Raw genomic sequence first — 22,508 nt, 5'->3', positions numbered from 1 at the left:
TAAGGAAAGCTACCAGCTAGAATTACCTGTCTACACTTTGAAGAAATTGAAGTGTTCTTTCTGACCTTTTCGCGAAATTGCTGTCATTGTTTATCTGAGGCTTTCCTCTGGATTTCTGACTGTAGTCCTTGGCGTTCAAGCTGTCTTAGCCCACTGCTGGTGTCTGTAAGCTTTAGGGGAAGCTCCTCTTCGTTGGTATTTTTCCATTTCAGGATATCAGCTCATAGCGCCAAAGTAATGAAATACATTGGAAGTGACATAATGTGTATCAATATAAGCAAGTGTAATGATTTTAAAGGTTTATATTATAAATACTTATTTAATAAACAGGTTTTATTATCCTTGTCAGACTTATCTTTGACAGGAAAAATGTATGCCTGAATTTTGTCTTTAAATGTGGACCTGTGACGTAGTTTTTTGTACTTTCATACTTTTGAGTTTCAGAATTTAAATAATCTTACAATTTCAGAAATAGCATTCAGTAATTAAAAATGGAGTAAAAAGATGAAGAAAACTTTAAACTTAAAAGTGATTTTTTCTAGTGCTACAAATTATATTTTAAAGGTTTTATCAAAGTCTGAAATATCTAAATGCAAGAAGTTAGTTCTGCAAGGATTTTATTTTTTTTTTCTACTGTCACAACATTTCTTAAATCTTGATTTTTGTCCCAATGCTGAATTTAGGTCACAGTTTGGTTTTCTTATTTTCCGTAAGGTGAAGAGACAGTTGATTCCACCAAAGAACAGGCAGGCTTTAAGGGGAACACAGCTCTCCATAGAAAAAAATTCCGTACTCTCTCTCTTCCATCTCATGTTATTCTTAGTGACAAGTGGAGCAGCCTGGGACAAGTGCAAACCTTGCTGCAGCGACCACATAAGCATGGCTGGGGGAGATAAGGAGTGAAAGTGCATGATTACTGTCGCCGCATGGGAGGGGTATGTCAACGGGGAAGGCCAAGAATGAACAAAAAGGGGGAAAGGCTCGTTGCCCACCGTTTTTGGTTGGGCCTGTAGAAAACACCAGTCCACTTACTGCAAAACCACTTGTGGTAACCAGAAAGAGGAACTGTCTTTGTGGTTGGGCATGGGGTTTGAGCTGTGAAGGCACAAGTTCTTTTTTTTTTTAAGTAAACCTCGTTGTTTTTCTGAACAGAGACCTCATTGAAGAGGACTGGGTTTGCATCGTTACTGAATTGATGCAAATAATGTATTTGTTATTTTACTGGTAAAAGGTTCACTCACTTTTACTCTCTGTGTACTGAACCTTTAAACATTTAGGAATCCAAGGTTCACTCACTTTTACTCTCTGTGTACTGAACCTTTAAACATTTAGGAATCCCAGCCCGGTCTGGAGGTAACTGAATCATCTGTTAAGTTGCAGCTCATTTCAGGTTCAGTCACTGCATTTCCTTTCTCACAGAGATTTTGCATTATCTGTTTCAGGCAGGTAACAGTCTGGAAAAAAAGAGGATCTGAAGGCTGTGGTGGGTTGTTTTTTTTTCTATATTGAATTTATATTCTTTCAATTACAGAAGGACATGAATTAGCAACAGAAGTTGCAAACATTGACGATTATGTTTTATTTTAATTAGTCAGGAAAGCCTCTGCTGATTCTGTATGGATGTGGAAGTGGAGTGTCAGTAGGAAGAATCCTCTCCTTTTGTGGCTGGCCATGCGGCAGAGCATCCTTGCCACGAGGGTGGGCAGGCTAGAGCCTGAGAACCAATGCCGTGGGGACAATAAGTTTTTTCATTTCTTGCACAAATGCTCCTTGGGTGCCAGCTAGAACTTCTTCTCTCCTTGTAGTGGCTGTTAAGCATGTCTTGCTGTTTTGCCGTGTCTTTTCTAGGCCTCATTTTTGACCTCAGACTGTTTACTTGAAGGAAAGTAATTTGTGCCCTTCCATTTTGCTCAGCAAAGGGTAACACTGATTTTTCTTTGGATGAATCATACTTTCAATATGTGAGGGTAAGATACAAGCAATTTTATTTTAACTTTAAAATCAGTTATGGAGAGATCTTGCTCTTGTCAAGAGCTCCTCTACAATTCCTTTGTGGCCTGAAGCATTGGCCTGTATCACTCTCCTTTTCAGGACTGTGGAGTAGATGGACCAAACAACATACTGGAACTTGGCGCATCCTCTCTCTCCTCTTAATACTTACTTGTTCATCATTACCTGCAGTAACTGTGGAACCGTACTGTAGCTGCTCTGCAAATAAGAGGAAAACATTTTTCTTTCCCCAGCCCAGCTAGCATCTAGCCATGCATCAAAGCTTGTCTTCAAAATTGTATAGCGCAGCATTTGATGAAACACTCTTTTTATTGTCTTGGTTTATACCTCAGCAGAGGTGCGACTTCTGAGTTTTACACCCAGCAATAACTATGAGTGGAGTAAATAAGGTTTTTTTGATTTTTCCATGGGTATTAAAAGGAATATTTATTCCTTACTTTGTTTCCTGACAGTTTTTAAATTCAACGTAATGAAATCTCCCTTCAGCAGTTAATCAGCCACCGTAAAGCTCAAGACCTTCACCAGTTAAAAAAAAAGAAAAACATGTTCTTTCCTTACTGCAATCCACAAATCCGTTGTTAGAGCACATTTCCTTAACAACAGAATTCTTGCTCTGGCTTTGAAACGTCAGTTCTTGTTTGGAGCGTGACTGACCTTGCACCCTGATCAGCATGGTTCTGACCAGGAAGCCTTGTCCTTACTGAGCGGAGGGGAGCACAAGCAGATGCTTTCAAAATCCACCCTTTTTACTGTAAGCACTAAGTATGATGTGCATACTTGCCCGCTAAGACCTGGCTTGAGGTCAATAGTTTACTCCCAATAACTCAATGAACAGCTTGCAAATACATAGTGCAACTCGGCAACAATTGCAGTTTGGATCCTGATGGAAAACTTGGTAACATTCATGTACAGGGGTTTTTTGTTTGTTTGGGTTGGGTTTGGGGTTTTTTGGGCATTGTTGGTTTGTTTTTTTTCCTTTTACTTCTGTATCTGGCATTTTACAATCCTAGGGAACAGGCATAAACCACACCTTGGTTCTTGTTGGGGTTGTGCTGGCGCTCACACTACCAGATCCTTACTGCTGCAGCCCTGTGGTGTGTCAGGGCTGGCCGTGTCCCACCAGTCCTGTTCTACTGCTGCTGCCTTCCAGGAGGCCAGAGTGAGATCCCATCAAAGGTCATCCTTCATCTGGCAGATGGGTCCAGACCTGGGGCTTCTCAGTTGCATCAGACCGTCTCTGGTGCCTTAGTACTTCTTTGTCTTGCTTCTGCGTGGTTTTGCTAGCTGATGCAAATACCTAGGGGTAGGTGGGTGGGTGGGGAAAGAGCAGTCTTTATGCATCAGTGTTCTTGAAGGCATATGGCTCCACCTCATAAAGCAAGACTGAGAACGTGCATGTCTTGATCAGCCTGATTTTTGTGTTCAGGGAGTTTACTTGTATCAGCTCCACATCAACTATAGCCACTGGTATGGTGAACTATATTGTTTTCACAGGAAAAAGAGAATATGCTTATCAAATCTAGAAGCTTAAAAAATGTATGCTGTAGGAGCTTTAACAACCATAAACAAAATTAAATTGAACATGCTGCAGACTGGCTTGAAAAGGTGTTGAAAACCATCTCCCTTTTTGTTTTTCAAAACTCTGTGTGCATTCCATTGACTGTTGCTTATGCATCAACAAGAAAATCTGCACTCTGACCAGTTGTTTTATCTCAGAGGTAAGTAAGTCTAAAAGTAAATCTTTGGTTTTGATTGCATTCTGGTAAGTAAAGATAACCAAATTTTCTTAAGACCTCAGGAATATCTAGAATTTAGCACAAACAGCCAAGTTATTTTAATTGGCACTTTCCTGGCTACCCTATTATTACTTGCAATTAAGGACTGTTCCCATGGTATGTAAGATAGCACATACAAATGACATCAGTGCTTTCTGTGGCTATCTGCTTTGCTCATGTTCATCAACTAAACTTGAAAGAGAAGAAGTTGTCCTATGAGAACTAATCTAATTTTTTTCTTGTTTCTTTTTCTAACAAAAGTATTGTTGTATGCGTAGCACAGCAGTGCTTAAAGCCCCATACCGATTTGGTGCCCAGATACCTTGTAAACACATACGAGAACCCAGCAGCTGATCCGGAGGGAGGCGACATTAAACTTGGAGAACATCCACGGCAGCCTGCCTCATAAAACAAACCATCTTTGAATAAATACTGATTCTGTGTGCTGTAACTTGAAGTAGAGAAATTAAGTTCCTTTAATCAATTTTCTTTCTATACTTCTCTATCACAGATAAATTTTAGAAGATGTATAACTTTTTTTTGTAGATGTCATGGAAGCCTACCATCACATGTTTTTTTATATATATATATATATATATATATATATATATATATATATATAATCTTCAGATCTACCACTTTTCAGCTGATAGGATATTTCTGTGGATTTTAAGAAGGCCAGAACCGATTTATTTGAACTCTTGACTTGGTTTTACAGGGTTTGCTACAATGGCATAACATGCAATGCTGACCTGCTTTGTCCAGTTAGGTTTCTTGGCCTTGAATTTTGTCATCTCTGCTTAAGAGATGAAACCAAACATCTTCGTTTAAAACATTCTTACAATAATTACAGTACAACGAGTTGCTGTTTAAAATCTAGAAACCTACAGAACAGTTAATAAGGCTTTCTGGGAAAATACTTGCTACTGTTATAGCAGCCCTTTCACAGAGGTCATGGCAGGGAGCCAGAGGAGGTTGGTAGACAGCTAGGCAACCAGAAAAGAACAAGTTTGTCAGCATGTACAGCTGATTACCGTGAGAATGATTTTCCATAAGCATAGCCTGCAGAGTGTTTGCTTGAGGGGGTGGGGGTCTATGTGTGTTAATTTTTCACTAAACTTCATAAAAAGCTAAGCCATTTTTAACTGTGATAGAAAGTAATTTGTTCAAATGAGATGGAATGAGGCTTGGTATTATTTTTATACTATTTTTATGCTACCTACACATTGCAGTAGGCTTGAGGTATGATATTTCAGTATATATAGGCAATATAGGATTATTCCCATAATGATACGTTATGACAATTATTTTGGATAGGTGTTTTGATTTCTACTAGCTGCAGTGAACAATTCAGAACCAGAAAACATGAGAAATGTTCTTAGTGGCAGAAGAGACAGCCTTTAGTTATTGTGCTCTCCTGCTTGTGAATGTCATCTAGATTGCCAGAGTGTATCATAAGAAATAAATTCACTTTCTTTTCTAGGTTGCTCATGTTTATAACTGTAGTGTAACTCTGTGGGAATACGGGCAGTCTTGAAAGTTTTATGGGGCTCTGTAAGCCAAAATCTCTAACCAAGTCTAACTGAATCATAGTCCCAGTCTCCAAAACAGGTTGTTGAACTACTGCACTGTACCTATACCTCTTCTTTCTCTGGCCATCTCTATGTGCAAGGTCAAGGCTGAAAGGCCTGTGTCATGTGGAGACACTGAAATAATCTGGTGTTAGCTGGTTGCCTAAGGAATCGTATAAAGCCGATGGACTGGAATAAATGCATGAACTCTAAACTTTCAAAGGAGAAGACAAAAATCAATTCATATTTACACTGAAAAAAAGTTTTTGATGAAATAACCCACTCAATTTTTAATACTGTTCTTGAATATACAGAATGTTTGCCAAAGTCTTTATAACCATGTGTGGTTTATTTCAAATATGATGCAATCCATAACCTGCAGCCTGCTTGATTTTACAATATGAGCTGTCTTTATCCATTGTTTACTGTCTTTGAATACGAGGAGGATCAGAATATTAGGAAGAGTGCAGTAGCTTTGAGGATGAGCCATAGGAATGAGATGAAATTCAGTAGCAAAAGGCACTGTACTGAAGTGTGCTGGTTGGGAATGACCGAGGGGGAGGCCTGAGACTGGCTGGGAGCTGCCCTGGCCATGTGGCCTGGGAAAGGTGAATGCATGTCCCGGGAGGGTCGAGGGAGAGACTCCTGCTCACGCCAGGGAGCTATTTGTGCGGTTGTACAAGGCTGTAATGCACCTTACCAGAAATAATGTGTATGATCCTCTCTGCCCACTTTCTAGAAGATGAATTTAGATTGGAACAGGTTCAGAGGAAAAATAGCATGTCTGGGAAAGTAGGAAAGAGGAGACGAGGTATCATGGCAAAACAAAATGACAGAAGACCTGAGAAAAGATAAAACTGTTTAAATGTAGTGTACTTAATCATTGAACAGATAGAATTTCTGTTGAATGGCTATAATTTCTATGGATACATGTAATTTCTGAACAATCCACAATGACTGCATCCTTATTTATCAAGTGATAAGGGACTTCATGAGGAACACGTCAGAGAAAAATACCTTTTTTTTAAAGGGAAGGGCAACGTTGCTTCAAGAAAAATGTTAAGTAGTTAATAATGGATACAATTAGACATAAATTTACAGATTCCTAATTGTGAGGATAGTCTGTAATGTGTCTCCAGCAGGATTAAGTAGGGGCAAAAAATTTAGCTGCTTTTAAGCTGGATCTCAAGACATTTATTAAAGTGATTCTATAAAGTGTTACTTTTAACACCAAAGGACAGGACTCTAATTCAGAAAATACCTTTGGTTTTTCTGTTCATTTTTGTCTTTTAGGTATCTTACCATCTAAAAAGTAATAATACAAAGTCACTGCTATGGAAGGAATTCAGAATCTTCTGTCTTAAGTTGTGCAAAACTAATAAATTATTTGGAGTCTGTTAGAGAACAGAAACTCCTAAACAAATCTGTCAAATCTTAACATAAGTCTCTGTTTAGTCTGCAGTGGTGAAATTGCTCTGAATAGAAGATACATGATAAAATATGTGTAACAGGTCTTGTCGAAAAGCTTTTTCATTCTGTTTAGCACTTTCCAATAACAGACAATCTCTACTGCATTTAATAAAAAGTAATAAAACTGCTGAAGCTAGAACTGATTGCTAGTTGGTTTAAAACAAAGTTTATAACCTCTCCCTACAGTGTGCTGCTCACTCTCTGCATCTAGAAGTCAGTTGTTAAATAAAGTCTCTCTGGGAGAAATTTTCCATTCTGAGCCATAAGCACTGGATTGACAACCTTTGTAGAAATGTAAATGTAGTCCTGTCAAACAATACGCTTCTATAAATGCTGAAGGATAGTTTTCTTTCACTGTGTGCGTGGGCAGTATCTTGGAGAACAGCTTGTAGAGAATTTTTGTAGCTATGAAAAGCAGTAGGGCTGGGAACTGCCAGGCTAGAACGCCTCTAGCATCCCATCAGGAGGATGGGATATCTAATGGTACAGGACCCATCAGCCAGCAGCAGCTATCTAAATGGTGTTTGCCTATGGGAATAAAGCAACAGCCACATAAATAAAAAATTGTTGAGTTTTCTTTCACTATCCCATTAGAGCTGGATATTGTTCCTGCAAGCTTCATTTCAAACATGTATGTCAATAAGATGCAAATAATTATCACAATACTTTCTGGCATGTATCTTAAATATACAAAATTCAGAAAAATAATTTCCTCTGAACTTACTTTGCAGGTTCATCAGCGTTTGCTCTGTCTTCTGTACCTATCAGTTTGGCTTCATTCTGAGTTTACTCTCATGCAACTGCAGAATTTGGCCACAGGTTTTACCCTCATAACTTCTGGCTAACCTATATGTGCTAAATGATAAAAACGTGCTAAAAATGATTACAAAATGCAAACACCACCCTTGTAATGGAAAAATAAGATATGCATAGGGGAGATAATTTTTTCCCTTATTAAAAATGATTGTTTGAGAAATGTAAAGGCCAGCCAACCCACTCAGGCTGCTGAGCGTACGCACCAAGGAGAAAACTAGAGAGAATCAGAAGTGATGGTGTAGTGATGCAAAAGGAAATGGTGAAAAAAGGAGATGTGAAGATGTTGGACAGCTTTCTGGAACAGCAGAGAAGACAGCACCAGCAGGTTGAGAGTGTGTGAGATTCCTGTTCTGATTGAATCCCAGTACTCATAAGTGCCAGCGCACAATTTTGCCCCCGTGAAGCTGCCCCTAGTCTCTGGGCTGGGCTCCTGGTGAAGTCTTTGGACACTGACAGTCATTGGTGGTGAGCAACTCTCAGTGCAGTTCTCAAAGCCTACACAGGTACGTGAGCATAAAAAACACCACTCCCAATATAATCCCTTTTGCTCATGGCTGGTCATACTCATGATGCTGTGCAAGTAATTTCTTGTGTTCACCCTTCCGCTATCAAAGCTTCTAGATCACTTAAGATATGGCATTAACTAGTATTAACTTCCTGGAGAAGGGCATCTCAAGGTGACTGCAGGTTCTCAGCACTGTGCTTATCAGAAGAGGGGTGTGCCAAAGGCACAGCGATGCCCTGGCTCTTGGAGAGTACTGTTACTGACACTTTCTTGTAGCAATGATTCTATTCACCATCTCCACTTCTACATGTTATTTATTCTTTATTAATTTAAAGCAAGTGTTTGCTGTTAGTGGTTGGCTGGCCTAACTTTTCCTTGTCTCTGAAAAACACAGTTACAATTAAAGTGCAAAGTTTGTGCTTTGCTGTACTTTTTTTTTCTCTTGATGAAACTGAATAGCTAAAAGTTATGCCAAAAGTTATAACAAGCAAACAAACAAAACCCAGTAAACAATCGACACAAGTGAGCTGTGTTTCAACACAGGCTTCTGAGCCAGCGATCTGAGATTTAAAATATTTGGCAGCAAAATCATCCATTAACCAATGCAGTCCATAAAGTTAATCAGCCGTTATATATTCTCTAAAGATTAGGAGTACTTTTGCACTGGGGGTAACCCCTCTCCCCCCAGCAAAGCAAGCACTTAAAATTGCCACATATTACAGAGATGGCAGCATTTGTGCATGTATACATATGTATGTATATATATTATATATATCTATGTATTAGTACAAACACCATCACCAACCTTTCTTGTCCTGCAGTGCTGTTCCAACAGGGATGCGTCCTGGCCACTGGTGTAAAGGAAAAGAGAAGAACCATTTGCCTTCAACAATCTTGAAGAGCATCATTTGTCTTTGGCCAGTCAAAAGCATATTGTGCTGGAACTTTTGCACCAGCTAAGGCTATAACTGAACTTTTAATGTGGCTATACTGTCTGTATGAGGTTTTATAGCCCAGAACCTGAGGATTGGCAGGAATTCCAAGGTAGAGCTTTTCTAAGAAAGCTTTGAATAGCTCTGCTTCCTCACATGGAGTTTTGAAGTCACTGCTGGTCATGCAAGATAATTGGCATCCAAAATCATGTGAAAAACCTCCTGCTCTCAAAATGCCTATGTGTTTGCGGGTTTTCTAAGCAGCTGACATGTAAATGTAAACCTCCTCCTATGGTAAAAATTTCCAATGAATCAAATGTAGTGGGTGCAAGCTGAATTCAGTAAGTGTAGGATAATTTAAATGCACTGTGAACCTGACTGGTTATCCAGTCTTATCTGCAGTGAGGTAGGTGAGATTTTTATTAATGAAAGGTGTGGGAACAGTCCCGGACCCCAAACAGCCATAGCTCAGTGCTCAACCCTTGTGTATTCTCTTTGCAGCCACCATCTGTTTTAAGGCTTGAGATCCTAAACGATTCTATCAAAGCCTTTTTTGATATATTACTGAAAAGACTTCTGCCCCTCTTGAGCTTAATGGCAGACAGTGAAGTTATAGAGACCTGATAATAGATATTAAGACTTTTAAAATATATGAATATTGACTGAAGAAATTCCAAATTCTCCTGCTTTGGTTTTGTCTTGTGTTATTATATGAATGTTAAATAAATCTTTTTTGATTATTAAATCTTGATGATGATAAGTCTGAATAAATCTTGGAAGTCTTCCATTTTATAACAGTAAATTTATTTGCAGTGTTTTTAATGCTCCCTCATTTTGCCTTGTCACAAATGCTGAAAAAGAGAAACTGTATTAAAGTGTTGCCCATTCTAGTACAGCCAGATCAAGAAAGTGCAGCAAACACAACAATTAACACGGCTATCAGTATAACAAATGATGGTGACCAAGCTTCCTGCAATAATAAAAAATAAATCTCTGGGTTCTCTCAATCTCTCTTGAAGTTTTGTTCAAACTGATGAAGCAAAGTTTAGACAATTTTCCACTGAAATGATGTGCTTGCCTTTATTCTGTGATGATGAGCTGCAAGTGGCAGAAGGAAAGATTTGGGGAAAGGTTCCATCTGTATCACACTCACTGCTGGGCCTGGGGTGCTGCAGGAACAGCTTCTAGTCTCAGTGAGATTTTCAACCCAAGGAACACATCAGGAGATTAAAAGTTGCGTGGAGTGTCTGGCATTTAAATGAGCCATACTGCTTCTAACATCAAAAGACATTCAGTTCAAGAACTGGCCAAAAGGTCAACCAGATTCTTGCCTTGCCTAAAGCAGTATTTTCATAATAATTTTGGTCTGTGCAAATGCTTCCTACAAAAGTGGAGCCAGGGATCCTAAGCAAACTCCTAAATTTGCCAAGGGCTTTGTGTTGGGCTAGGAATTGTCTTCTTTCTGTAAAACATTGGACATTTAACTTCTAGACATTGTATCTCACCTAAATTATGTCTATACTGTGTTTCTGTAATTTGTCATTTTTCTAACATATATTCTCATTTTATTGCACAGGGTTCTGATGTCTTTCCTCATCAAGTGAATAACTGGGCTGGCTTGCTATATGCAATTTTAATCTGTCTTGCTTAACCTCTAGAAATTCAGAGGTAGCTGATTATGGTCTTGCTAAGTAAGATTTCAGGGAAGCATTTTCTTATGATCTGCCTTTACAATGTTTATATATATATGTGTGTGTGTGTATATATCTCTTTATATTCTCATGCTTCTTCATGATTAAATGCTGCTGTTATTTTACAATGTGTATCCATGTAGTGCTTTGGAATATCCCTTCTCAAGAGAAAACCAGATCATGGCAAGGAGATCTCAGAGAGGACGTATCCCATTTGGAATCCCTGTAGGTATTTCCTGAGTCAGCAGATCCAAAATGGAGACCTTCACCTCCCTGAGGGTAAGGTGTGGCATAAAGCCCAGAAAATAATCCCCTAGCAGCTTAACCTTCAAGAGCTGGAAACTCTGAGCTGTGTCCAGAAACACGTAGGTGCCAAGTGTGTTCATCCAGGTTTGTGCCTTGGTCCTGACAGAGAAGTAGAGCTGGTGGTGACAAAGGCGGAAGGCAGAAAGCAGTCCTGGTCCTGAGGGGGTGAAGGCTGAAGCACTTGGAGGTTGTCTGTTTTCCTGCATGAGCTTTGGGCAGCAGAAGGCTCTGAACCTTCTGGTCACACCAGAAGGATGAACAAGACCGTCCCACCTCTTCCTCTCACCAGAGGTGACCTCCGCATCTTGCAAGTATAGGGGAACTGTTGGGCAGCAAAACTGACCATCCTTCCTGTTCTTTCCCTATGCTTCTGGAAGTGGCTAGTTCTGCGATGGGGTCAAAGGAAGGAGGTGTACCCAGGTGCTGTGAAGTTCAACCTTCTGTTCAGCAACAGGGAAACAGTCTCTGAGCTTTGCTTACAACGGGTAATGCCAACACAGGACCATATTCTTTGCACAAGTATCGGATTTTGGAAGGAAGATACTCTCATGCTAGGTTTTGCTTTGCAGCCCAGCTCATACTCTGGCACTGATTTTGGACAATAGTTGTAATTAACCAGAAATATCTTAGGTTTCACTTGTATTGCAGTGATTAGAAAGAGCAGTTATTTTTATTTTGCACATTAACTTTTGTTAATGCCGCTTTGTACATACACTTAGCAAAGGTAAAAAGAACTGAAAATAACCAAATGTAAAGCAACCGGTGCTATAATATATAGTTCCTCTCATAATTTCACCATAAAGGATCACGCCAACCTCTTGACACGGTGTGTGCAGCCCTATATTAAGCTATTCTAATGGCTCTTAATTCAGTTTTGATCTTTAGAGCTTGTTCTTGAAATCCATATTTAAGGTAGTCTGTATGAAGTCATTTGGAGTGCTGAATTAAATACGATCCACGGGGCTCAAAAAATCTTGATAATGTCACTTATATGAGGCACAAGGGGTGGGATTCATTTGGCTGCATGCAGATTGCTCCAAGGAGCTATGTCTATGCTAATCACATCGTTTTCCCTTTACAGCCAAAGAAGAGAAATAAGCACTTTAAGGATATCATTCAGCTGACCTGTTTCAGATATCTGGTATAAGATGAGAAGAACTGCACCTTAAAAGCAACTATCGCTCCCTCGTGACTTCAAAAGGAGCTTTGGTGATCAGTTCAGGTAATAGACATTTGTATGGGTGATCTCTAAAGAGAGGTGAATCCCACTGAGATGACTGGTTGTAATTATGGGCATGCCTTTAAATAAATGAGCTCAAGCGTTACATGTTTTGCTCTGAGCCCTACAGCTGTTTGCGTATTAAACAAGACAGTAATACTCTACCATCAACAATATTCCTGGTCTTCTCTTTTCTGTTTCCACAGTAGGTTGCTGACAAGTCTGACTAGTCCTTTAAAATTAGAAGAAATTGAAATATTAAAAAAAAAAAAAAGACTAAGAAAAATGAGTCTGCACCTTGGTAATTCTCAAAATTGAAGGCACAGGTCTCAGTTTTTAAGCAAACTGAAACCCTCCCCCATTTGCCACTGCAAATGTAGCCCTTATTTTCTTAATAAACGTATTTTAGCTTGCTTTTTTGAAAAAAATAAAACAAATTATAAAATTTCTGGGGCTGACCTCGAAAGGGTTTTGCAAAGATCGTTTCATAGACATTAGCTAATGTCTCAGAAATCTGTGTAGCATGGTAAGTTATCAAAATATTATGCACTTGTTGCATAACAGAGCACTGCTCTAAAGTCTTCTGAAACAATGATTATTTTTTAGACTCAAAAGGCTGCAAATTATGATAACCAAAAAGGGGGGAAGGAAATGAGGGAAAATTAAAACAAAATAAATTTACTAAAGAAAAAAAACACTTTCATTTTCACCCACAAGATGGTGCCACTTCCTCAACCTAAAGTACAATTTCCCTTTGAAAACGGTGTAAAAATGACAATTGCCAAATGAATCCCTGTGAAAAGGGTGATGAAGCACAGAAGTCCTACTAGTGCCTTTAAAGCAGTCTTTAAATGAGATTTAAATGACATGTTTTCCTTGTGCTGACCCTCTGCACCAGAATAAGATACATCCTGCAGGAATTCAGGGACGTATTTACTAATCTGAGTGACAGAAATGGCCTTTTAGTGCCCATTGTCACTGCTGGGCCTTCAGTCACAGTGCTCACTCTGACTGGTTTTCTGTTTCTTTCTGTGCTCTGTAGCAACAAATATTTAACGAATTTCAAAGCGTTATGCCTAAGGAAGTGTACTGAACGTGGGTGATCGGTACAGATATAACTGCGATTTAAAAGGAGTGGGGTTGCCGATGTGTGGCTGAGAACACACCTGAGAGCCTTCATTGCCGGGAATGATTCATCAAGGTGGAAAGCTGCCAGCCACCGGCTTTCCTTCAGCTTGCTGCTGGGCGTGCAAAGTTGGCAGTTAGAAAAAGGAGACGAAACGCTTCTAGCTATTAAACTAAATGCATGGAAAGAGTAAAAAAGCAGAATATTCACAGTATTGTTTTTATAGTCACTTCAGAAGAAGACCTTTTGGGATGGTAACTGCTGTTTATTAGTATTTTCACCACAATACGGGTGACAACCTGAAAAGTAAGAAACAAATCTGTGGTTTTGTAGAACACTTCACTTGTAAAATCATCCTGAAGTCAGACGCTGAAACAGTAGGAGACGGTGAAAGAGGCAGCCCCTTGGCAGCTGTCTGTGCCTGTCCTTGGCTCCCCTTTGCTCATCCCCTTCCTGTCCCTCTGGATGCCCTGGCCCTTGCCCCAACCTTCTCCCATCCATATAGCCACATCTCCTACCTGCTTCCCTGGTTGCTTCCCCTCTCTGCTTCCCCTCACGCTCATTTAGTAGCTGATTCCTCTGTGGGGCACCCAAAAAAGTGTAGGGGAGTAAAACAGCCTGGAGGGTCTCCCTGCTTTTATCTGGGGTTCAAGTATCCCGAAAATAGTGTCTAATGATGCAAAAACATTGGGCAAACTTGACCATGTGCATCTCACCGATCCAACCTGTGATGAGAATGTTTTAATTTACTAAAAGCAGAGGCGTGATTTTGTGTGTTATTATGGAAATCCTAATCCGTATCTAAGGTGGAAAAATCAACCTTTTATTCAAATTAACTGTGTGCCTGATTCCTACTGAAAGTCAAAACCCATAGGCTCCTACATCTCTGAGGCAGTCTTGTGAATTTTATTTGAGAGTATAATCCAAAACTGCTTCCATTCAGGTCGTTAGGAACAGCAGTGTTAATGACTGAAATGGTTTGAAGTGTTTTTATTACCCAATGAACTCTTCTGAAATGTCGAAACCTTAATACAAGCAGCTGGGTGACAAAGCATGAATCCTCTTCTCATCCATGAAGCAAGTCATTGCCTCAAGGTAATTCCCCGCTCTCTGCCTGGCCCAGGTGACAGAGTGTCATCTGGATGGTAACCCCAAATTCTGGAGGGAACAGGTTATTCACCACCTGAGGCACGTTACCATCCCAGTGGGTGTCAGCGGACATCCTTTACTTCAAATTGCGCAAGCATGGGACTTTGCATGACTCAGGGTGGTGCGATGGCTCCGTACCCGATTTGTTTAGGCAAGCTGCAAGTCTAAGGATGTGGCCCAGCCGAAGTCACGCAGGGTGTTCCACCCATGCCTCAGTCATCTGGTTCCTCATGGGAGTTCCCCATATGGATATGCAGCCTGTGCTTGAAAAACAAAAATCAGTTTAAAGATGCGACACAAACTCTTCTGGAAAATGTACTACTTCCTTGATTTGCACAAAAAAATCTGGATTTGAGGTGATGTTGCAGGACTCTTAGTTTTTACTAGTTATATAAGAAGCAAAGTTACATTTCATTTTTATTAGAATGCCAAAAAAAAGGAAGATGACTAGAGAGAAAGGAGAAAGAAAACAGAAAAAGCTTCAAAATTAAGGTGAAGATTGTCAAAGAAGTGGATATCATTTGGGTTAAATCTTATCGGAAACCTCAGTACATCATATTTCTAAATAGTTCCAGTTTATAACATCATCTTTTTTATACTATATCATATTTTTAGATGAAAAAACCCTCTCATTTGGTAGTCGTTAAAGTCATAATTAATGCCCCTTCCGTGAAAAAAAAATGTTGATTTCAGAGAGTGGCTTTGTGTTTCAGTTAAAATTGAATCGTACTTCCTTGTAAAGCAAAACAAAGCCTCTGGTAGAAAGGAGAAGGAGGAAGGAATAGCAAAGGCAGGAAAATATAGCTTCTGTATCTGGGTAGCTTTTGGAGCACATGATCCAAACTGTATTCTTCAGGCCAGGAAAAACATTTGCCTTTTTGCTCTTATTTTCCTCTCTACAATTCATGGAAAACATATTTTTATTTTTATTTATTTTAAAACTCGATCTGATTGTTTGGGACTGGTTTTTAGCTTGCTGTGCTAAGCTAAATGTAGCAGGGTTGAGGCAAACTGCCTAGCTAAGATGGGTTCTCATTCAGACAGAAAGCAGAAAGGATGGAGAAAAAGTAATCAAAGAAGGAAAAGAAGCTGGAAAGGAAGTTCATACTGAGAAGGATGGCTGTTAAAAAGGGTTTGTGTCAGAGGCATGAAATGGCTTTGTCCCCACAGCTGATTGCTGCTGGCTTTTTGGTGCCAGGGCTGCTGAGCACCACCACCCCTGCAGATGCAGCTGCCCCGGGGTGCTATAAACATTGCCTGCTTGCTCTCTGTTTTAGCACGGGATAATGAAGGTGTACGATGCCGGTGGAGCTGGGGTGTTAGTTCATGGTTCCCCCATCCCTGCTTCATCTTCAGCACTTTTTAGGGTCTTTCCTCTTTCACTTCTCCCACACAAAGAGTTTTTAAAAGGCCAAAGGACATGACCAAAGCGAACACTTCTGCAAATATCTATATTTGTCATGTTTCTTCTAGCTGACAAACAACTTTTTGACAACGTATCATGAGCCTGAGAGTACAACAAAGAAAAGGGCTAAATAATTTCAGAAAAAACTTTTTTTTTATTGCTAGCTTACTGTTACCCTCCCCACTTATTAAAGTTCTAGTTTACAGCACAGACTTTTGAAAAAGAGTCTCAAGCGTGAAGTACATTTTGTGAGCAGTGAATATCTGATTATGATTCCTCTATGTTATACATATATATATACACACACATATAGATAAGCGAAGACTTATTTTCGAGAAAAAAAAATTTCTGAAGTGCTGTCCCATTATTTTTATTAGCATGCAAAAGTACTTACTGTGGAAGTGAAAAGTCTTCTTCAATATGAAGGAATAACCTGATCTCATGAGTTTTCGATGACCCTGCTTGTTTTCGTACCATTTTAGAGAATCTAAGAAAATAGTGGAGATGTGATTTAGCCATAGGCCCCAGCCTCTGCTTTCTGGCTATACAATAGAAACAGAAGAAAGTTGCCTTGCAGAAGTATGTGGGAAGTCATGGCTGTTCTTTAGGTTCCTCTTTAGGCAACATAAACTGACATTTTTTTCTCCTTATTCATTTATCTCCTGCCGTTGCTTGAAAGTACCGTCAGTTGTACAGGCTTATGAGTCAACCACCTCTCTGCATGAAGCTGAACAATAAATTCCATTTCTTCCTCCTTGCACTTTAAATATAACTTCATTCCTCTGTTCAACCAGGAACAAAGTCTGTTACTTATTCTCTTCCTGTGTGATGAGGTTACCAACTCCCTTTGATGTGACAATGAAAATTCATGTATGTTCGGAAAAAAGCAAATACACATTGTTTTTTCTAAAGAAGTGCCAACATAATAGCAATATCACAAAAAAAAAAAAAAAAAAAGAAAAAGTCTTTGAGTAAAGTATCTCTTCAGATCTTCAGACAGCAGCGTCTCAGACCTGGTGACTCTTATCTTCAGGGAAATATGTCCAGCAAGTCAGCCCAACTTCTCTCTGTTTGATAGATGTACCAAGGGTGGGGAGCCAGAGATCTGATTTTATGAGAGTTTTTAATAAAGCATTTATCTCTTCAAAATTATGTCTTGAATGTGATAAGCTTATAAATATTGGTAGGGTTTGAGCTGTAAACACATTTTCTATCTTTGTATGGCATTTTGCATTATAAACATTGCCAGAGTAAGATCTCAATGAAGTGTGAAGGCCTGCTATGCTGAGTGTGTTCTCAGGAGCAATTTGCAAGAATACCTAAAAACTGAGATCGACCAAACCACTGGATACATCCAGAGTACGTGCACTAAAGTGCACACTTTTTGTGTTTACCCACAGAATTAGCTATTTGCAGAAGTGCAGAGGCATTGCTGTAAGAGGATCTGTCTGAAATGGATTTGTAGGTTCTTCAGAAAACATACGGAAAGTGAAAGGGGTTTATCTTTAATTTCTTACATTTTGTGTTAGGCTAAGAGGGAACTTTAGATGTTCCTTGGCCAGAACCTCTAACCTTATTGCAAAGTTACCTTGCACCACCGTTAAATCCTTGATCTTCATCCTGATAAGACCAAATTGCTAGCCCAGAGGTCACATTGGTGTTGGCTGATTTGTAATTGCCTTGGTATTCACAGGTCTGGCCTTTATTTCACCCTAAAGCTGTGCACACCCACTGTCCTTTCCTGTGTGGCCAAAATGACACTCACACGCAAGTTGTACATGTGTTATTCAGACACACTCCTACTGGAAAGAGTTATTTTATATATATATACATATACATATATATACACACACACACACACACACACACATATATATATATGGTTTGGCATCTGCAGGTTGCGTTGGCAATTCAGCAGCAGGCAGGCTGATGCCTCCCAGCAAAATAAGAGGGGCAGGTTGGATTTGGTCCTGCAGCTTGAGTGAGGTGGATGTGACACTGGGTTGGAGGCTGAGTGCTGGCCATGGGGGCCAAGCTCTTCTGTGGCAGAGGTGCCCTGAGCATCCTTAATGTTAGCCAGACTTCACTGAAAGGTTGCCACAACGGGGTGCTGTTCCCCAAAAAGGTGTCACTAATAAGCACTGAGGGAAAGATAGCTAACAGTCAGTACCAGCATCCCAAACATGTCCCTGTCAAAGCAGAAAGCTGGGAGAGGCAGCTTACTCTGTCTCACAGTTAGCTGGGTATTTTAGGTGTTTTAGTTTACCTAGCCATAAAAATCAAATGACTAGTATTTATGATTAAATGTGTTCAGAAATGCAAGAGAGGGACTTAATCCTTTAACCCCCTAACCCTTGAAGGGACAGATTAAAAAAATTACATAAAGGCTTAAAGCACAGATAACCATCTAATAATATTTTCTAAAGCATCAAACTTGGTTCAGTGCTACCAGTCTCACACCCAAAGATAGCTAGATGACTGACTGCCCTGGAATCACCAATAAAGAGGAATTAAATATTTGAATAATTTTAGAGATATGATCCCTTAGTCCTAGGAGGCTCAATCAGTTCAACTGCATTTAATGTCAGTAAGTGCCTGTTTGCATTTTTAGGCAATCATGTGACTTGTAAATCTGACCACAAGGGCATGAACCTTCTTACTTCACATTAAATTTAAATACAATAGACCCTTAGGAGTGGAATTCAGTTCCAGGTACATGTATGGGCTTGAAATGAAGCTTATAGCCCATGGGTCTAATCAACTTAACATTTATTTTAAAAATCAGTATTAAAACTCAGTCTAATACGGGATTATTCCCACACTCCTTCTCAGCCTTTTTTCCTAGCTATGGAGCATAAGGAGTTATTCTGCAGGCAGCATTGGTTTTAATTTTTTTTCTAAAAATTTTAAAATAATTTTGTTATTAAATCTATATTCTTCATCAAATTGCTATATTAATCCAGTTTAATAAGATGTGAGATTTTTAGAAACGTTTATTGTTCAGAATGCATTTGTGACATGGCATAGAACCTGCATTTCAATATGTATCAGGAATTCATATTTTTCTTAGTCTTTAGACACTAATGTTAATTACTACTAGGTAGTAAATTAGGAAACATGCATTCTAATTATTTTGTCAGTTATCTGAAAAAAAAACCAAACCCAAACCAGTTCTGCATTTGAGAACAGACTACATTTTAATCAAGTGGCAACCTACACTCTTATTGTGACTGATTTCCTGGGGCATTTCTCTTGATGCATAGGAAGCTGGATTATATTTACCAGCAATGAAACTTCGAAATAAAATTATTATTATTTTTAGATGGGCAATAAGAGGCTGGGAACAGCTGAGCCTTCTCTACAGCTCTAAAGAAATGCCACTCTACATAAAGTACAGCTTTCTTCTGCAAATTCCTTCCATTACAGATCTTGGTTTCATTTTTAATTCAAATAAAACCAAAGTGTAAGTCTGTTTTTTAATTATTCCCCCAACAGACCCTACAGTTCCCTCTCTTCTACTGCAGCCTGACATTCCTTTTGTCTCACAGAACATTTTCTGTGTGGCTGGGGATGAGATTTGGCTGCCGAGAAGGAGCAAAACTTGGAAAGGCTCCCGATGTAGATGTCCACCACCTGAGTTCAGGGAGGCACATCACGACTGCTGTGGGCTTTTGGATTTATCAGAAGCTTTGTATGGCAAAGGGAGAGGTTGTCAGGAGCTAGGCTGCAGCTCCTGGTGTCATTCTCCTCCTCTCTGTCAGAATTATATATATCCATGCACAGGCATCCCTTTGTCAGATGGCAGGAATCGCTAGCTGCTGCCTCATGGCAATTGTTGCACCTCCCTCATGATTTCCATTTCTCAAATACCAAATGTAACTTCAATGTCAATTAAAAATAACAGCGATGAAGCACCCTTAGATCTTAGTGCCAATGAAAGTGCAGGTGGAAAGAAAGGTGAAAACCCAAAACCTTTGGTGGGTTGGAGCATTACAAGTAAAGGTGGGGTACCACTGCAGAGCTGGCAAGGCTGAGCCGTGCAGAGCCGAGGCTCCCAGGGCATGCTAACCTTTACAAGTAGGGTACAGGTGTAGTACGGGGGAGGTGGGCAGCACCTGGGTTTGTAGCCACCATCCAAGGGATAGATGCAGCTAGAAACACATTGAGAAAGAGACATTTCACGTATGCATCAGGTCGGTTTCCACTGCTGAGCCTCCAGGCTGAGATAATTGGGCTGAAGAGACATTTGCAATGCTTAAAAAGGAAGATGGATACAAGGCCAAGTATGAAAAGCTGTCTGTTTAATTCTACCCTTTGTCCTGTGTTCTATTTCAGGTGACTAAATTGTGTTTTGTTTTGAATAAGCTGGTGTGAAGTCCTGGCAGGTGCTTAGCAAAAGCCGTGCTGGCCGGGTGAGCCCATTTGCTGTGCTCCGGAATGGGAACCTCGAGCACGGGGCAGCACGGGGCGGGCAGGCTGCGGGCGGGCGGCGAGGGGCACCACGGCAGCGTGGCAGGGGTGCACTGCCTGACCCATGGCATGGCTGGGAAAGCCATTCAGTGCACCACCTACCATACCTACTGGGCAGCAGTTGGTAATGAGAAGTTACTTCAGCCTTTCCCATAGTAGAAGGCATGCTAAAGCCTCACAGAGCATATAGATGTGGGAACAAGTCTGTCTGTCTGTGTAATTACATGTCCTTTCCTGACAGCAAGCATCAGCCAGACATTCAAGAGGAGCTCAGGGCTTGGGAGACCATCTCGTCTCTACCCATTGATGGAAACAATCTGCTGAGTCAAAAGCAAGAAAAAAAGGGAGTCATGCTGCAAGGCAGAGAACCAGCAAAGGAGAGATCTTCTGTGCATGCCTCAGCCTTGGGAAATCTTAGTCGGAGCTCAGTCAAGGATAAGACACATGACCATAGGAAACTTGCCTTTATTATTTCCAGGGCTCAGGGAGCTCCTTGTTTCCTATTAAATTCAAATACCTGTGCAGGTTCAGAGACAAATGTGGCAACAACAACAACAAAATGTCTGTAGTTGTTCCAATAATCCTCTGTACTTGTTTCCTGTATTTATTTCAAATCTAATGCTCAAATGGCAACAGTCATGCTTGACAAGATGAGGAAACCCAGGGTTTCCTTCTTTTACACTTCAGAACTCCCACATGGGGATGTGGACATTTCCGACCTCCTTGTCTGCACTGTTATGATAACCAAATGCCCTTGACCATCATACTTCTGTATGTAGGGATTCCTATCCGTACCTCTACATCTGATTGGGTTCTGACTGGTTGCTGAGGTAAGATATAGCTTTTTAAGCTGTTGTCATGCTGAATCATTTTAAAAGCCTCTTTGAGGAGCATGGAAGGGTGCTGTGATATTGCTGGTCCCTCCTGCCCTGTTTTGGTCACACCTCTCTCAGCTGCTGGGATCAGGAACTGGCAGTCCCTGGCGTTGGCTTGCAGGTGTCATGTTCAGGGAATAGTAAAGATGGAGCAGTTTGTATTAAGTTTAGGAAGGCTTATGACCAAATCATAGAATCACTTATTTTGGAAAAGACCCTTAAGATCATCAAGTCCAACTGTCAATCTAACATTGCCAAGCCCATCACTAAACTGTGTCCTAAGTACCACATCTGTATGTCATTTAAATACCTCCAGAGATGGTGACTCAACCACTGACCTGGGCAGCCTGTTCCAATGCCAGACAACACTTTTGATGAAGTTTAAACCTCCCTTGGCAGAACTTGAGGCCATTTCCTCTTGTCCTATTAGTTGTTCCATGGGAGAAGAGACTGACACCCACCTCAATACAACCTTCTTTCAGGTAGTTGTAGAGAATCATAAGGTCTCCCCTGAGCCTCCTCCACTCCAGGCTAAACAACCCTAGTTCCCTCAGCTGTTCCCGATAAGACTTGTGCTCCAGACCCTTCACCAGCTTCGTTGCCCGTCTCTGGACATGCTCCAGCACCTCAATGTCTTGTAGTGAGGGGTCCAGAACTGAACACAGTGTTTGAGGTGCGGCCTCATTGGTGCTGAGTACAGGGGACAATCTCTTCCCTGGTCCTGCTGGCCACACTATTTCTGATACAAGCCTGGATGCTGTTGGCCTTCTTGGCCACCTGGGCACACTGCTGGCTCAATATTCAAACAGTTGTCAACCAGCACCCCCAGGTCCTTTTCCTCCAGGCAGCTTTCCAGCCACTCTGCCCCAAGCCTGTAGCGCTGTGTGGAGTTGTTGTGACCCATGTGCAGGACCTGGCACTGAGCCTTGTTGAACCTCATGCACTTGGTCTTGGCCCATCAGTCCAGCCTGTCCAGATCCATCTGCAGAACCTTCCTGCCCTAAAGCAGATAAACATTCCTCCCCAGCTTGGTGTCATCTTCAACTTTACTGAGGGTGCACTTGATCCCCTTGTCCAGATCATTGATAAAAAGTTCAAACAGGACTGGCCCCAACACTAAGCCCTGGGGAACACCACTTGTGACTGGCCGCCAACTGGATTTAACCCCACTCACCATGACTCTGGGTC

The 22,508-nt window shown here is 40.6% G+C and overlaps 1 long non-coding RNA gene across 1 annotated transcript; it reads left to right on the top strand.

Moving 5' to 3' along the window:
* Positions 1 to 1,332: 1,332 nt before the first annotated feature.
* LOC129784805 (uncharacterized) lies at positions 1,333 to 13,471 on the top strand. Its single transcript, XR_008747907.1, has 3 exons — positions 1,333 to 3,477; positions 3,693 to 12,298; positions 13,338 to 13,471. It is a non-coding gene; the product is annotated as an uncharacterized LOC129784805 (long non-coding RNA).
* The last annotated feature ends 9,037 nt before the right edge of the window (positions 13,472 to 22,508 follow it).

Source organism: Falco peregrinus, chromosome 6, assembly GCF_023634155.1.
Source record: "Falco peregrinus isolate bFalPer1 chromosome 6, bFalPer1.pri, whole genome shotgun sequence".
In the NCBI taxonomy this organism is placed as follows: domain Eukaryota; kingdom Metazoa; phylum Chordata; class Aves; order Falconiformes; family Falconidae; genus Falco; species Falco peregrinus.
The sequence above is the reverse complement of the archived record's forward strand: the minus strand, read 5'-3'. Positions and strand labels throughout refer to the sequence as shown.